This window comes from Meles meles, chromosome 11 (assembly GCF_922984935.1).
Source record: "Meles meles chromosome 11, mMelMel3.1 paternal haplotype, whole genome shotgun sequence".
Lineage (NCBI taxonomy): Eukaryota > Metazoa > Chordata > Mammalia > Carnivora > Mustelidae > Meles > Meles meles.
In genome coordinates this window covers 59,078,754-59,097,834 of record NC_060076.1, presented here as the reverse complement: position 1 = coordinate 59,097,834, position 19,081 = coordinate 59,078,754, and the positions used below count along the sequence as shown (strand labels likewise).

At 35.7% G+C, this 19,081-nt stretch overlaps 1 protein-coding gene across 48 annotated transcripts in view; it reads right to left on the bottom strand.

Annotated features, from left to right (window-relative positions):
* The window catches only part of PTPRD (protein tyrosine phosphatase receptor type D), a 2,308,694-nt gene extending 2,290,472 nt beyond the window's left edge, over positions 1-18,222 (bottom strand). For 20 of the 48 annotated variants that reach the window (XM_046022091.1, XM_046022095.1, XM_046022102.1 and 17 more), the window contains exon 1: positions 17,873-18,221. The gene's annotated coding sequence lies outside the window, so the exon portion shown is untranslated. Of the gene's footprint in view, positions 1-17,872 lie in introns of all 48 variants that reach the window. The other 28 variants (XM_046022108.1, XM_046022115.1, XM_046022110.1 and 25 more) reach the window with 9 other exon arrangements.
* Positions 18,223-19,081: the final 859 nt, after the last annotated feature.

The following is a 19,081-nucleotide window of genomic DNA, read 5'->3' as shown; positions in this document are numbered from 1 at the left end:
ATTGGTTTAGCGTATTATAATTAAGGACTATACAATCTAAAGGAAAAAGGACTATGTATTATCATTACTTCCACCTTTCTAGGCAAGTGATTTATAGTTTAGTTTTCAAAAATAATTTAAGCTACTTTCCTTTCAAGTAATTTTCTTGTAAGCTTCCATAATCACAGTCACATGCATACAAATATACACGTTTACATCTTCGTTTTCTGACTTAACCTTACACAAACTCATTAAAGTACATAACAGAATATTTGCTTTACAATAAGAAAAGAGAAGTTTGCTGATATTAGTAACTGGCCAATGGTCAAGAATCTAGTAATCAGTACAGCCTCGATATGATCTAAATTTGACTATTTCTAAAAGCCTAGTTGCCTTAATGAAAAGACTATTAAACAGCATATTTAAAAATAGTGAACTACTTACTTTGTAATCAAATTTATTATTTACAGAAAATACACTGAACACAGAATGAAGAGAAAGTTGTTAAATTTTCCAAAAAGCACTTAAGTTTATTTATATGCAACATGTAACATATATGTCGTGTGTGTATATTAATTTACTCACATTTACTGTATGTCTGTCAATCACATGCACTAGATTTGGCCCTTATAGTCTGGCAATTACTAAGATAACTTTTTTTCTAAAATGTGTGTGTGTGTGTGTGTGTGTGTGGTTATAAACAATGATAAATTTTTAAAGACAATATAAAGTAAAAGGAAACAAAAAATAAACGTACATATGGAATATTTCCTATAGGTTTGCAAAATATAATACATACATTAGTTATTTTTATTAGGCAGAGCCATAATTAAATTTATCTATGACTCCAAATTGGTGTAATGATATATACCTTGAGGAGCTGAGCAGATTATAATAAATAAAAAACTGGTAGTCGAGAATGAAAGTTAAAGAAAAGAAAAGATACTCATATATATATCAGAATTGGCTGAACTCTGTAATTTGTTCAGAGTATTTTCATTTAATATTAAAAAACATTCGGCTACATTGCAATGAACATGAGTAATATCAACAAATGATAGGATATTTGACGGGTAATAAAGACCAAGTCTTAGGTAGTATTTGTAACTTTTGCCAACTAAGTCAAATCAAATATGAAAAAACTTGCAGGTGTTTTTAAGAGGGCTGCTCCAAAAGAAGCTAAACATATTATGTAACTATCTTTGTATGTTGGTTACTAAGAGGCTTTCTCGAGGACACATAATAATCTTTGATTTTTTGTTAATATACTTATCAAGTGAGATACCAAGGATTGCTCAAAGAAAACCATACTTTGTTATCAATAGCACAGATAATAAGGGCATAAAGGGGCTCCCCAAAAATTTCTCCCCAAAATATGTTATTGTTACCAAGATTGCCATTTAAATGTTTAACATGTGGCACATGTTAAATAGTTTACTTATAGACTATATTTTTTATTTGATTTTGTCTATCCAAAGCAAATTTATAATAATCTATACTTTGTATAAATACATTATCAGGATTTTAGTCTTCAAATGAATTTATTAAACTAATGCAATGATCTACCATTTTACCCATGAATAAAAACTGGCATTTTATTAACACTGAAATAGCAAATCAACAGAAATTGAGAAATGCAGTTGTATATATGTAATATCCATTTTAAAATAACGCATGACTTAAAACTTTTTTAAGGAGTTAAAACCGCTCATTTTAGATTAGAAAATATTTTTAATTAAAGCACCCTGCACTTCAACAGCAAGTTCCATAATGTAACTGCAGTGGTAAGCAAAGATTTCATTAACTTCCACCAGAAGTCTTAGATTTAGGAATATCGACTATAATTAGAAAAATTAAAGCTACACTTCAGAATTAATTGAAATTATTAAAGTGTTTACTCTTGCATTATTTACAGCTAGAATGTCAGCAAAAAGCACTCTATACTTTCTCATAAGTAATTCTACAGTGCACATTAAGAACATAACATAACTTCCATTGAATATTGGGTCTTTCCAGGTGCTGTAAGCTTTCAATTTATGCTGATTCTCTGGACAATTTCAAAATAATTCTTCTCTGGGAGTCCATGAAAGCTAATGCATTCCTGATGGATGGATGTGATGAAAGATATATAGGCATTTGCTGTCATCAGATCTACCAGCAGGATTCACCAGAAACCTAGATACTCTTATCAGACAACTGAACCAATGATAGAGGGATCAGCAAGACACAGATTGAGGTTCAGTTTTCTAAGAAAATTTTACAAAACCTGAAGAGACATAGATTATAACTATCAAGTATCAATTCTATGTTTTTATTAAGTCATTCTTCGATTTCATCTTAGACATTCTATTCAGTTGTACCATAAATATTTTGTTTTGAATTTCCTAGCACAAAGTACATGTGTCTTCAAAAAAAATTAACTTACTGTTCTAATTTGAAGTGAATAAGACTCCACCCATGATTTCTGCTTGGCATTCATTCACCCAGCAAGGAAATATTCATAAGCATAAAAAGAAAATGAAGGTGAAGAAAAAACATTCTAATAACTGTCTTCCAAATGTTACTTTTTAAGTGATTCTCCACAGAAAATAAACCAAAAGAATACAAAAATGCACTCACACTCTTTATTGTACAGCAGTCGGGACTGTTGAGTTACCTGAGTTCTGATTTTCACCTTTAATTCCAAAAAAAAAAAAAAGCCAATTATAAGGATCTGTCATGGAACATCACAGCGCCTCTTCTTCCTTATTAGTGAAATCAAATGCTTTGCACTAGATTTTTTTTTCTAGCTAATCCAAACTATGATATAGATGACAAAACATCTAATCTACCTGTTCTAGATTCAAGAGGAAAGGAGAATGCTGTAGGATATAAAGAGAAAAAAGGAAAATAATGTAAGCTAGCACCAATTTTTGATAGGATGAGGAGTGACTGGGTAAGGCAGAGACTGTTAATTCCTTCAACATCTATTTTCCTCTTTCTCCTTTCAATGAGAGCAACTCCTAAATTTTAGCTAGATACATGACTACTCAGTTATGTCCTACATTCGCCAGCTTCTCATGATACCAGATAAGACCATGCAACTAAATTCAATGGTATTAGAATGAAAATCCCCTCAAAGCAAAGCTATTTCCTTTTACTTCCTATCTATATATGATATAGATATGAGATGTAGATGAAGGCAATTCTCTAGTTCATAGGTGAGCAACAAAATGGAAGAAGCCCGTTTACATGAAAGCCCTTATGAAAACAGTGTTATCTCATTAGGCTGGCCCATTCACCTTAGGACTATTAAGTGGGAAAAATAATTCTATTTCATTTCAGATACTTTATTTTGGGGTCTTATGGTTACAGTTGCTTAGCCTGTTATCTAATTTGTATAATGGTGAATGTTGTCTTTTAAAATCATAATTATTTGCTTTGCTACCAATTTATTTTTTGCAGTGTAAGCATGTGGGTTAACAAGGACTTTAATTTTATTTGATTTTATATCAATTAGGAATCCTGATATATGATGCAAAATATAGGGGAAGGAAGGTCTTAGAATTTTTAGACTGGTTATCTCACAGAAAAAGACAAACAACTGACTACCAGGACAAATATTCCAAATTTTTTCTAAAGGTTGGTTATGAACATTTTATAATTTTCCAAACTATCCCACTGTCATGTGGCTGTTGAGTTACTTAACTAAAGAACTCAGTTCTAAGATCTTACAGAGATTAAAATAATTCAAGATTCTGTACTTCAATAAAAAGCTCTTTTCCCTTCAATTCTGTGGTGTTTTTACCTATAACAGAACACCTTGATTCTTTCCTCTGCTACTCACAAGCTTTAACCCTCTGAGTCCTCTCAGTCTTCTGACAGATTCCACTTAATAATAATCATTTTTAGTCACCAATACAAAGAAGCAGATTTCTCAGTATTACGAGTTCTTCAGATCACAGAAATATTTCAATATGGATAAAAATAAACATTTTCACAGTTAATCACATTATTTTTGAATTGTGGTCTAAAGGTGTTCATGCAATATTTTCAAAGTAAAAATTAAAAATACTGAGACAGACACTGTGACTACCTTATTTGCTTTATCTGATGATCTGATGATCTATCACTTTAAAATCTGGGCTACCCTCCTAAGGAAATCAAAATTTACTCACTTAAAATCAGTGATTTTTCAAACCATTATGTAAATGAATTTCATTTAAAAATAGTATCTATTTGGTAAATCTATAGAAAATTGCTCAGATATTATCAAAATATCCCACAAAGGTTTTTTGGCTTCTTTCATAGTAAGTATCAAGGCTATATTTAAAAAAAAAAAAAAAAAAAAAAAAAAAACATACAATTTCCCTTTTTGAACTGCAACATTCTCTTTAAGACAGATTTCATGTTACGTACAATGTATGCCCCAAACCTAGAAAGTATACCCAAATTCTTAAGGTTGATGAGAGTAACTATATACATGCCTTACTCAACAGATGTTACAGTAGCATCTCCAGCAACAAAGAGCTGGCCCTCAGCCAAGCTATGAGCAGCAAAGCCTGTGCCTATCGGGGCTGGGCTATAGTAAGAAACTCACATAGTTCCAGGATGGTAAGCCAAGAAAGGCTGACCACTTTGGAGCTGGCAGGGGAAACACAACATAAAATTTTGTTAGAGATCATTACTTTGTATGGCAGATACTGGCTGCTGCTGGGAAGCAAAAAAAAAAAAAAAAAAAAAAAAAAACTGATCAATTTGTTGTTCAGAAGTAATATAATACGTGGTTCATCTTGAGCAAACAACAAAGCGATAGAGGTCCCTCAAAAGTTGGCATTCTAGGGGTGCCTGGGTGGCTCAGCGGTTTAGGCCTCTGCCTTCGGCTTGGGTCATGATCTCAGGGTCCTGGGATTGAGCCCTGCATCGGGCTCTCTGCTCATTGGGGAACCTGTTTCTCCCTCTCTCTCTCTGCCTGCCTCTCTGCCTACTTGTGACCCCTCTGTCAAATAAATAAAATATTAAAAAAAAAAAAGAAAAAAGTTGGCATTCTATTGTATATGTCATTGGCTGTAAAGGATACTCAAGATACTCTGAAACAAGATTCAAAATTAATGTCTGAAGGACACATGCATATAACATTACAAAATTTGAGACAGGTAAATGCAGTTACAAATCTCCATCATCATTCTTTTCATCATAAGCCACTTAAATTACTCAATTTTTAACTTCAAGGTATTTATACATTTATTATAGAATACGTGAGCTGGTGGAAAGAAGGCAAGAATAAAAGATAAAAAGAGAGTTTGCAATCGAAATTATAAAGGTCCCTTTATGTCTCATCGAAATTTCTTTTGAACATTCTACTTCTTTCAGTAAGGAATCTTTTAAATGTTTTAAGCATAATCAGATTTGCATTAAAAAAAAAAACAAAGCAAAACAAAATCCTTTGGTGGCAGGGAAAAGAATAGAAATGAGGCAAAGGTAGGTAAACAGGAAATAGTCATATAGGTAAGATTTGTTCTATGGCTGAATGCTTGAGTCCTCCCAAACTTTGTATATTGTGAACCTATTGGATGGTAAGTGGAGCGAAGAACTTTAGGATGTGATTAAATCATGGAGGTAGAACACTCACGAATGGAATTTGTGCTCTTATAAGGAATCGGCAGAGGGCTCCCTTGCCGCTTCTGCCATGCGATAACACAGCAACAAGAAGACTGTATAAGTCAGGAAATGGACTCTCACTAGATACAAAATCTACCAGTACCTTGATCTCACACTTTCCAGGCTCCAGAACAGTGAGAAATAAATTTCTGTTTTTATAAGCTGCTCAGTCTATGGTGTTTTCCTTATAGCAGTCCAAATGGATTGCAACAATTTGGTAAGACTCTGAAGCAAAGTTACAGCCAGGGGAAAGATTTGATTAAAAAAAATAAAATAAATAAAAAGTGTACTTCACAGAGCTTAGTGACTGAGAGGTATCATTTTACAATAGGACTCTCACAGAACTAAGTGTGGACACTGTCACAAATTTGATGAGACAGTCTAGACTTCTAAAATCTTTACTCACTTCAGTTTGCAAATTTTGCTTATTTTAGCTAATTACCAGTACTTATTACATTTGTTTGCCTTTGGAGACCCAATCTGGGATATGTTGCTCTACTCACATCATTAATCCAAATTAAAGTGTGTATAATGAGTATATTATATTTCAAGAATAATTGGAACCACCTGTTTAAAAACACTGAACCTAAAGATTATGTCTTCCTTCTTTGTAAATTGCAAGGAATAAAAAGATATTGTTGCCTCATTTATTCTTCTCCTATCCCCCTACCCCCCCCATGTTGCTTCTCCATGTCCTTATATCAGGGAGATCATATGATAGTTGTCTTTCTCCGATTGACTTATTTCACTAAGCATGATATGCTCTAGTTCCATCCACGTCGTCGCAAATGGCATGACTCTTAATCTCACAAAACAAACTGGGGGTTGCTGGGGGGAGGTGGGATTGGGAGAGGGGGAGGGGGCTATGGACATTGGGGAGGGTAAGTGCTATCGTGAGTGCTGTGAAGTGTGTAAACCTGGCGATTCACAGACCTGTACCCCTGGGGATAAAAATACATTATATGTTTATTAAAAAAAAAAAAAAATTTGGAAGGGGAGGCGAACCATAAGAGACTATGGACTCTGAAAAACAACCTGAGGGTTTTGAAGGGTCAGGGGTGGGAGGTTGGGGGAACAGGTGGTGGGTAATGGGGAGGGCACGTTTTGCATGGAGCACTGGGTGTTGTGCAAAAAGAATGAATACTGTTACGCTGAAAAAAATAAATAAAATGGAAAAAAAAAAGATATTGTTGCCAATGTATGAAACATTTTCAAGCTTCTTTGTTTCTCATTCTTGACCATTATTCCTCTTACAAGTATTTCAATGACAAGAGGCCAAAACCTAGCTTGTAACACGCATTTTAACAGTTTAGCAGTTCTGCGAAGGTCTCCAGTGGACAAGTTTGTATCATTAAACTGCCCAGATTGTCACCTTTTCCACTCCTCAATTCTCATTTACACCTGAAAATGCACTGAATTTTCTTGGTAAGTAATCAGAATACATGAAGGAAGAAAGACCTTAGGAAGACCCCTGGGTGGTTGGGGAGGAGGGTTAAAAGATAATCCAATCAACCTTCACTAAGTGTTTCTGTATCTTTCACACGTGCAAGGAAGAGGTTTGAACCTCTTGAAATAAGAGTCATAAAACAACTTTAACTTTCTATTTTTAGTATTATGTATTTCTCCAGCATAGCAAAAGAAAAAAAGAGCAATTTTTGCATGTGTTTTGCCATCTTATGGTATTAAATAAATTATAATTTGACAAACATATACCTAAGACATAAGAAGTGTTGATTCCATAAGCTAAGAAAGAGCAAAGCTAATGTTTTATTTTGTCTGATTTTAAACGTCACACAGCATTTCTGATACTTTCACAGAACATCAAAGATATTTCTCATGTCCTTTCAAAATTAGGGCACCAGATTTCCATCAATATGCATTGAGCATTTGTCATATATTAGAAACCCAATAATTGTTTACTGAGGATCACTTTATTCAAGCTTTCTTTAGTTAATATAGAAGTAATGGAAGGCACCTGGGTGGCTCAGTGGGTTAAAGCCTCTGCCTTTGGCTGAGGTCATGATCCCAGGGTCCTGGGATCAAGCCCCGCATTGGGCTCTCTGTTCAGCAGGGCGCTTGCTTCCTCCTCTCTCTCTGCCTGCCTCTCTGCCTACTTGTGATCTCTGTCAAATAAATAAAATCTTAAAAAAAATAAAAATATAGAGGTAATGGTTTAACTTTCGCATTCTTATAATCTGAAGGCTAAATTATGATTTACATTGCTAACTCATATTCCTTCCTTTTTTTTTTTTCAGTTTCAAGTAAGCTGCCATACTAAAATTTGAGAAACTTGATTGATACACCAGGAAAAAAATAAGGAAATAAAAGTAGCTTACTATCACAATCAAATTAAATTTACAACAAATTTAACCCAATATGATGCAATTGAATAAATAATACTCACACCACATGGCAAGGAAGAATAAGTAGTAAGAATTCATACAAATAATTGTAATTAAGATGACTCTTACAGGATCAATTTTTGGCTTTCCTCTTCTCACTTATTTCTTTAGTGCTTATGATTAGTATCCCTTACCTTATATTTTGCATGAGTTAATTATTCCAGTCTCATTTCAGTATTGTGGCAAATGTGCATCAAAATGTTCTGAATAATATCCACTGACTGATAAGCCCCTCTTGACCCTGAATTTAATTCCATAGTGCACCCAAAGCTCATCTTCCCTGCCTTTGAGTTTCTATTCTGCTATGCCTTTTACACAGCACAAAGATACTTAAGCATCTTAGCTGATTCTCAAAAAGTATGGCTCTTGGTCACCAGTCACCAAATGCAGCAAGGTGTGTAAAACAGCTCACACAGCATAAAATCTTGGCCAAGAAGCTACAAAGCCCTGAGTAGTGGGAACCACTTGGATCAATTTATTCTGGGGAAGGGCCCTGAGGTTGTAGAGGTACACCAGGGAAAAGCAAAGAGCACATCAGGTTCTCTGTCTACAGATCAAATATTTCCAAAGAAGAAAGGAATACACTCAAAAGCATTCGTGTCATGCTTACCCACTAACTTTGGAAACAGCTATGTGAAGATAGATCGCCTTGATGTGTCTTGTCCCTGCTTCTTTCCCCTCAACAACATTTCCACGGTGTTCTATTCATGTGTATTATTTACTGATGATAACTTGCATTTGTTTCATTTGAAAAGAATTGTATTAGGGATGCCTGGGTGGCTCAGTGGGTGAAGCCTCTTCCTTCAGCTCAGGTCATGATCTCAGGGTCCTGGGATCCAGCCCCTGCACAGGCTCTCTGCTCAGTGGGGAGCCTGCTTTCCCTTCCCTCTCTGCCTGCCTCTCTGCCTGCTTGTGATCTCTCTCTCTCTTTAATAAATAAATAAAATCTTTAAAAAGAAAAGAAAATAATTGTGTATAAAAGCACAACTGGGATCCCTCTTTTTCCACATTTGATATACAGAACCTATGGAATTCCTTTTGCATACTAATGTACATCTAGGAAAACATATAAGACAGAGTGCCAAAATATCAATATGGCAAAGTGGTTTAAAATGTGGAATCTACAGTCAGAGGGCACAGGTGCTGCGCTTGATATGTTACCTTGGGCAAGTTTACTTACCTTCTATGTACTTTAGTTTCCTTATCTGTAAATTAAAGATAATAACTGTACCAACTTCACAGGGCTAATGTGGGAATAAATGAGTTAATGCATGTAAAGCATTTAAAATAATGACTGGCATAATATAAAAATAAAGTAATGACTGGCATATAATAAAACCAATAAATGTAACCTAGTATAATTACCTCTATCTGAAGATATTTTCAGAGTTCATGAGAAGATACTCTGGAAAAAAAAAAAAGACAAAAAAACCACAAAAGAAAAATAAGATCCTGAGGCCATCTCTGAAGAGGAAAAAATTTATTTCCTTCTTTGAGTGCCATCTTAAGAAGTGATAGACTATTCACCTAATACAGACTGTTTTGTCAATGAGAGGGTCGAACTGTAAAGGAAAAGTGCACTACAAACAATGGCAATATCTATTTAAAAATCTTAGTAGCATATACTTTCATACACTCATGTACCCAATAGAGTCATTCCTGTGTAATTACAACACCAGTTTCCCATTTAGGATAAAGGAAATGGGTGGATAAGAGAAACTTGGCAGTAGAAACAGAAATGAGAAGAGATATGCCTGTCAAATAAGAGACAAAAGAAGCCTGCCTTTAGGGTGAACCATATGATCTCTTCTGACCTAGCATCCTAAAGGGATTGATCTCCAGATTATCACTACATAAGATTTCACACCCAGTTATTTGAGGATATTACCTGAAATTCCTTTCTCTAAAAGAAGTGTGCATATGTGTATGTACCTGTGTGTGTACACTGTATATAACATATACACTGTTATATATATTACAATTAGAATAATTCTTAGGATGCACTCCTTCCAAGAGCCAGTAATTATCAATGTGTTTTAGCCAATGTGTAATTTATGTTATTAAGTTCCCACAATGTAAAGGGCACATAGGAAGGTAGGAAGGTTTCAAGCCCCTAAAAGACAACAGGAAGTCATGCCTTCCTGAGAGGCAGGGAAATGGAACACTGAAGTGCTGAATTCAGTCCTTGAGAGCACACAGTTCTACCGCAAGAAAGCCCTATTGTCTTTAACTGTACAGGTACAAATGATGAGGATAAGCCATGTCTTACAGAGCTAACCACAGATGTATTCTAGGAGGAAACAAATGGATAGCACATATGACACAGAATGAACACATCCATTCACAGGAGAAGCCACTGGACATCCTTACACACTAAAATGCAAACAATGATCCATTGAAGTAAATGCCATGGATACATATTAATTAAGAACTAACTGAGTATATTATATAATGTAATGGGAAATAACAAATGGTAGGGAAAATTTCCTCTTTTTGATGTACACAGCCCAGCATTAAAGTATAGAAATAAAGAAGGAGCCTTTGAGAGTGAAAAAATATATTCTATTGGCACTCTTTTTCAAACGTTCCTGTTAAGTTGTGTAAACAATGAAACTTTGATAAGGTTTTTAGAGGGAATGCAAAGGGAAACTCTTTAAAATTAAGTCAGAAATGTTTCCTTTACTTATTCTAGAGAAATCAAGAGGTAAATTTGGGTAATTTTTTTAACTCCAAATATACATAAATTCCAACTAAGTTTCTAAAAATTTAAATCACACTTTTGACTTCTTATTTGGTTATATGATCCAATGTACATATTATATGGCCTTTTATGAAAATAACACAGAAATCAAAATGTATAAGCAGAATTTCCTCTCTTTTCTCTGTTCTCTTCTATGATGCTTTGGTTATAGCTAGAATAACATGAGTCTTGACTTTAACTTGTGTTATTGGTTATGAATTTGGAAATAAAAGAGATTGATAATTAGTTTGTGAACTGCTACAGTGGTCTGGAGATTTAATGGGGCTTCCGGTATCTTGTAGATTTGAGGATGGTATAGTGATATATTTGTCAAGCCTTACTGCTTCTCTAGAACTTTGGAGAGTGAGGCACCTGAAGAATTAGCATTGCAGTAATACAGCTTTGAAGATGATGAAGGGTGTCAATTAATTCCAGTGGAATACAGCATAGCCTACAGCTGTTAAATAAGCAACAAGGATTCCACTTGGCTTCCATAAAAGATGGCTTTGACTCTGGATGACAGTGAATGAGAGGAGAAAAATGGCAAAAGAAGGCTTGTACCTGGAAATTTTTCTGTGATGTGACTTAAACAGGAAGATTCTTTGGGGTAAATTCTATTTTCTCCATGGAATTAAAAAAAATAATCTTAATAATGGGGAAATGTTTCATAAGATTATAGGATGGTCACAAGTTAGGCAGCTTTATATTGCTAGCTTAAGTATTTTACTGCTTGGTACATGAAATACTGAATAAACATTTGGAGACCAAATTATATGTTGTATACCCCTGAATATAAATAATATGTTATATATCCCTGCATGTAAGTTATGAAACAGAAGAGAATGTAACTGGCTATGATACCTGAATTATTGTCCTGTCCTTAATTTCTGTGACAAAATCCAATGAAGACATAATGCAGGTCATGAACTGATAAACTGACCTTCTCGGTGGCTTCAGATGGGACAAGGTAACAACTGCATACACTGAAAGTACGGCACAGTTGTTGAGTAAGAGCCAGATTCCTTGTTAATTTGATGGCCAATTACCGCAAAGTGAAAAGTTGTATCTCTGATTTTGAAACCCATTTGTGGGGGGAAGATGGGATACCACATCTAGGGCAAGATTAACAAGTCTGTCATTCTCCATCCTCTCCCTTCTTCATCCTTTATCCTACCGTAGGTCACTATGTCCTTTATTCTACTGTAGGTCACTATACTGGGACAACATTTCAGGAATAGAAACTTGTATGAGTATTTTTCCGCCTCAGACAAGTGACCTAGACCACTTCGTTTAAAAAGAGGAAGCATTCTATTGCTTTTGCTTATTTTTTTGTGCTTGTTTCCTAAATTGACCTTTCTTGGAATTGGAAGAAAGCTATGTTCTAGACCTTTTCCTAAGATACCAGGTCCATCTGACCAAAGGAGTAGGAGTATATCCTGCAATACAAATCTCACGGTGTAATGTAATTAGCAGGTAAGTAGTAAAAAGGAGTATGTGCACTCAGACTTGCCTGACTTTGTTTTCTCATGTAGCTGTTGATGGGGCCCCCCTTTTAATACAAACTACACTTGAGAAACATAACTTTGGGTTTTTTAGAAAAGTATAATTCACAAGAGTCACAATAGAATAAATGCATTAATAGACTTGCATAGCTGATTTGTTAAATAATTACATGCTTAAAAGGAATATTATAAAATTCATTAATTTTCTATTTAAGTGTAACAGTTTTATTGTTCCCTTACAAAGTAAATCAAATATGCAATGAATTATAACATGGTATTCAAGTTAAAATAGTACATTTAATTTAATATGAGGTTAATAATGGCAGCTTTTAAGTAACTAACCATGTCATAATCAAATCGATTTTTTTTCCTTTTCTTTTTTAGCACCTAATGTAAATACATATACCAAACCAGGTAAATAAGACCTGTAATAATAAATGTGAAAGAACAGCAATTATGTTCTCTTCAATTCTATAATCTCAACCTTAGGAATATTTTATTATAATGTGGTATTTAGAAAATATGTGGGCTTATTAAACTAGGCAAGATCTTAATAATATGGTATACTGTTGAACTTACATTTGATTTAAGAATCAGTCAGAGAGCAATTTGATATTTTACATCCTAATATATATTGATTATTCAATTATTATACATATACTTCTAAAATTTTAAGTGCACCATTTTCACTAAGTTCCATCTTGAAACACCTGTGCTTAAACACACATGCGCACAGGCACACAACCAAACACACAAAACAGAAAGCAAATACGCTCTCTAATTAATCAGCTATATCTTGCATTCAGAAGTAAATAAATTTTAAATAGAGCTTGATTTCCCATTCTCCAGTGATTTAAAATATAAAACATTTTATGGAGTTGGAGGTCCACGTGCTACTAGCCAAATATTTATATCAGAAAGAGGAAAGATTGGACACACTGATTTTCTTAAAGGAGAAAACTTTCAAATTTCATCAATTAAAAACGTGAATTCTATGTAAGAATACAATCTTGGTTTTCTATAAGAAAAGCAAATACCCAAAATTAACATTGAATATATTATTTCTGTGTCCATTTTTCATGACTAGAAGCTTTGTCATTATAAAATCTTTTTAGATAAATGTATTGTATCATACATCACCAATTGGAATTATTGTATTGATAATTTACTAACAGGTATATAAATTATTGTCTATGTATTTACTTGTCAATGTGTCATCTTAGATACTACTGCTTTGTAAGGTAAAACCTCTTGGTGAACTTAAGAAGTATATGTCACATTTATAGTTTTTAACCTCTGAAGTCTTCAGTTTCATCTTTAAAATACAGGGGCTGAAATGAATTTTTATGCGGTTACTTCTAGCACTGACAGTCTATAACATGTATCTCAGGGAAATAAAAACAGCATATTTAAATTGTGCATATTTATCTAAACATGATATTGTAAAATAGAATATATAATAAACTAAGAGGAGAAAACAGGAAGTCAAAGGACACTTAGCAATTTCTTTTATTTTTATCTTCTCATACCCTTTTGGTATTAAATACAGTAACAAGTCCAAACATAGTTGCTTATAAAATATTTTTTCAGTAGAGAGTGGAACGGGTGGTTTAGAAGAATTTTAGTTCACTCCCTTCCTTCCATACTCTCCATCCTCCTCTTCCACATAAACATTTAATCCACATGGCAACAGGATCCAGTCACCTCCAATATGGCTTGGGGACAATTTCCTTAATCCTTCCCCAAACAAGATGGCTGCCACAAAGCCTCCTTGGGTTCTAAAGGTGCCAGAGTAGTCTAACAATCTGCTAAATGCTACTATTAATTACACTACTAGTTATATTTTCTTGTTCCATGAGATTTTGGAATTAAAACTGCCTCAGATTGTAGGTGAATTTCTCTACTGGACAGAGGAGAAAACCCAGGAAAAAACCCGTAGAGTCCAAGTTACCTCCCTGGAGTCACACTGCCAATTATAAAGATGAGAGAAAAACTCAAAATCTTTGATTCTACAATTATATAAGTGTTCACCTAACAGACAATATTCATTTTTTTATTCTTTATTCATTTTCTTTCATTCAACACATTTTTAAGGAGTTTGAAAAAAACATAACTACTATTGCAAGTACAATTAACTTCCACATTGATTCTACCATGGAAATTCTTTATTCTTTATGGATGCCAAATTGCTTTTGAACAGCCTGATTAAAACCCAGTGAACTGACAGTAGTCATAAAAATTTTGCACTTAAATATAAAAAGAGATAAATTCAAATGGCACTCAATTTACAAAATCCTACTCATCCAATTTTCAATATAACTCTTAGATTAGTATTATTAAATATATACTATCATATAGTTTCCATTGTTAAAGTTTATTAAATTCAGTGTAAGTGTAAGTTCAAAATAATATTAGAGAAATTATTTCTCTAAACAGAGGAATCTTGAAATAAAGTTATTTGTTTAATAAATGTGAGAGATGCGTATTGATATGTTCAATTAGACAATTTTGAAAATCACACTTTTTTAGAAATTTCTAAAAACAGAAGACATTTGGTAAGTAAGTTTAAAATGTATAGTATTTATTTTAGGTTACCTGTTCTCAAATCACTACATAAAATCCATCCATTTCCCACCTTCACCTATAATCCAGTCTCAGAAATGCAAAGATACTGGAAAGTTAATCAATGATACACCTCTAACTGTAAAACAATTTACCCACTGGTGACCACAATTGTCATGTGCACTATTAGCCATTCCCAAAATTTTAACAGAGTATCTACCTAATTATTTCATACAACCAACAATATTTAAACTGTTTTTACACTTAATATTACTGAAAAGAAACGTCCTTTGCACTTGCAGTTTGCATCCGCACCCAAATAGTAATACACAGGAGAGACAGAATACCATTCCATTGAGGGAAAAACAAAAATTTTAATACTTCAGTCTTTTAGTATTACATTTAATTAACAATATTTTACTTTCTAAATCGTTTTAAGTAAATAACAATCATAGGTATCCAAAGGGCTCTATAAAATATAAGATCATGTGTTCCATGAAATCATCTTTAAGTTACTACAGTTACAGGACTAGACCTGTAAAATCTATGTTATTATTAAAGGAAAAGAAAAGTATATTTGCCTTCACCAACTGCAACTGTAAGCAAATGCAGGTATACAGCCCTTTATTAGTAAGAACTCCTTTAGTAAGCACACGTTAGAGGAATTAATCATTCATTCCCTGCAGACTGCTTATGTATTTCATAGGGCCATTATCTGATCTGAATAACAAGAACAATTGCATAATAAAACACATTACTGCTGACACTAGCAACTTTCTTTTTTCAACTTTAAAGTTGCAACCATCTCTGCATCACATAGTAAACTGGTGGCAAAAAAAAAGAAAAAAAAAAAGAGAGAGAGAGAGAAAGAAAATAACAAAACAAACCCTGACAATCTAATCACGCCATCCAGTTTCGACTTTTTTGAAAGTGATCAAATATGATATATGCAAGCTTGACTAGAAATGGTTTTAATTCAGGCTATTTTCTTTAGCACTATAACATAATTAGAACACAAGCAGAATGTGTGTCACATTATTTTCATGTTAATTATAAATCTTTGCTTTCAGCAATTTGAATAGGATCAACAATTCTGCCATGTCTTTTCTACTGTGGAAAATGTGTCCTATAATAATATATGTAATAACATGTTTGAACCACTTTTAAAATTGGGTACTTCAATACACTCTTACCTTTTATTTTTCAATGATTTCTTTTAAAACATCAGATATCCTTTCAGATATTTGAGGTCACAAGTAAGTAGAGGTCATATGCTTTACAAATCTGACCAAGCATGGTTTAATTTTAAATTATTTAAATTCACTTAAACCAATAGCAGAGATGGCAGCTGAGAATAGCAATACCTCTCAGAGAACCCATTTGGATAGAAAATAAAGTAATATACAAGGAACAATGACATATCTTTCCCAAATGATTTCCATATATTATAACTTTATATCAACAAATTCATCAACTGTTCTACTGTTATTTCATTACCCTAAAAACTTATGTCTCAAGATATTCAGAGCTTTTGACATTGAAGAACCATAGCAACTCTAAAAGATCTTTCCTTTTTTAAAACCATTGTACATTAGTTTACTCTTAAAATTTTAAAAAAACAATGCCAAATGAATATTGCCACTTTTACATACACATTTGAGTAAATATAAAGGTAGCATTTTTTCTACTTTATTATCACTTAAATATAAAAGAGTCCTTAGGTATTATTTGATGGTAAGGTGTTCTGTTGAAAAAAACATATCTGTAAGATAAGTGGCTTTAATTTTCAATCTGGTTCATAACTCTTAAAGACATTTGCTTGTAAGTGTGCTTTACACTGAGGCAGAAATAGAAAGTTAAAGATAAAACAAACTTTTTAAATTACTATTCTACACTAGTCAGCATGAATGCTATTATGTCAGAGAACTTTGGCTTTGTTAAAAATCAGCTCTGTTGTATCTAAATTGCAATTCCTACTGTATCTACTGTATATGTAACAATGCAAGAAGAATTAGATTCCGAGTCCATTTGGCAGTAATAAAGAAAAAAAATGCTGAAATGTTATTGATTCTTTCTTGTGCAAAACAAACTGACTCAACTATATTTTTACTGACCTAACGCAAAGGTTTTATTTAGATATTACAAAATGCTGGCAAATGTTAGACTATCATTTATTCTTTTTAAATATATCATTAACCCCTTCACAGAAAAAGGAAGAGTGTCCTACTTGTTTTTACAGAAATGCTGCAACTACTGACATGGTGATGTTAGCCCCAAGAGGAATACTGCCTGCAAAAGTTTTTGATGCAGAGATATTCAGCCCTAGGAGACACCTTAAGCCTGTCACTGGCTGCTGAGCCCCTGTCACAGTTCATAACCTGCTGTGTCAAAGTCACAGCCTCAGCATCTACCCTCTCCAAAGCATTTTCACATTTCCTCTCCAAATTAATTTCATCAAAATTATCCAAACTAGCCCAGTTTCAGGATTTTCTTCCACATCTCATCTCCCCACAAGTATTAGAAACCTCAACAGGATTTTCTCCCGGTCTTTCAAACCATCTTTATTAACTTTCCCTTGACCCAATTTTTTGGCAAGCTGTCTTCAGGACTAAAGATAAAGCAAGCAACCAAGTGAAGTCAGGGAAGGATGGGAGTTGGTGTGGATTAAGGTTGAGGTGGAAGGTAGCAGGAGGAGTGAACCAGGTTAGAATTCTCAAGCTTTTTCTAGGTAATCATCCTTAAATCTTAGAACCAACCAACGTTTCACAAGCCAGGCTCCCAACATTTCTTGAACAATAAACGTTTAAAAATCAGATCCCCGGCAAGGTTCCTCCCACTTTAGTCTTATCAATGCCCTTAAAAGAAAAAGAAAAAAAAAAAGGAAAAAAAAAAGGCTTAGCAAACCACTGCTCAATTAAGAACTACTTAAGTTATATAAGTCAACTTCGTCCCCGATAAAACGAACTGTGTCTATAACATCTGAAGGGAGAGCACCCAGCATATGCCTCTGTTTAGAGGAAAGAAATACAAAAGCCCAGTTTACTTACTAAAGCGGCCGCTCCAGTCCTCCTTGGAAACCCTGAGGAGTCTTCCCTTTTCTTTCCTCCCAGTCAAATAAAGAATTGTCTTTCCATTCCAGACAGGCCCAGAACAAACTGCAAGAAAGGACAGCACATGCACAGCAGCCCGTCGGGCTTTGGCTTGGGTAGGGTGCGTCGAGTGCTGCTTGTTTCAAAAGTGGGACCTTCTTTTCCGGAGGGAGGGGGCAACGACCGAAGAAAACAAGGGCGCTCCGATAGCTTGCTTGGGTCGTGCAAATTATTCTGAAGGCAAAGTACCTGCGCTCTCCCCGCCGAGGCTGCCTGTCAGCGGCGCGCGAGGGGAGGAGGCGGAGGAGGAGGAGCAGCGGGAGAGCTCGGGCTGGGAGGGGGCCGCCGCGTGGGGGGAGGCCGCTGAGCTGCAGCCGAGACCGCGAGGAGGCGAGCGGCTGTCAGGGCGAGGCGCTGCCCCACGCGCTCCGGCCGCCGGGTGCGGGTGCGGGTGCGGGTGCGGGCGCGGATGCGAGCGCGGGCGCGGCAGGGCGGGGAGCAGAGGCGCGGAGCATCTCCCGGCCGCTCCCGCCCTCGCTCTCTGGCTCGCGCTCCCTCTTCCTCCCGCTCGCGCACACAGGCACACACCCCACGTCTCCAGCAGCAGCCGCGCGGCCGCACGCACTCACCTGCATTTCCTTAACGAGCCACTTGATGGCTGCCAGCGGCGCAGGCCCGGCTCCGACGGGCGGGAGCCGGGGCGGGGAGGACGTGGCGCGGGATGTTCCCAGCGCCCGCCCGGGTGGCGGCGGCGGCGGCGGCGGCGGCTGCTGTGCGGGCGAGCAAGCCAGGGCGGGAGGAGGGGACACTGGGAGGCAACCTCGAGCTTCCCGGGCGCGGCCGAGCTGACCCCACGACCCAGAGGCCGTGGCATGCCCCCGGGGCTCCGGGATAGAGCTGTCCGCGCGGGGAGAGGAGGCTATTCCCGACCACTAAAGCCACAGAGGACTTGTCCAGGTGTAGATCCGGGTTGCGCTTCTTCAGGTGTTTGCGTGCTTTTTGTTATTTCGGTTTGTTTGTTTAGTTGCTTTTTCGGAGGGAAGCTGGAGGCAAGCGTTAGGGGTGGCGGGGTTAAAAATGCATGGGCGGGGGGCAGAGTTTTTGTTCGCAATACATTCGTTGCTTGTGTAGAGTCCACTTTGGTGAGGACTAGGAGAGAGGAGCAGA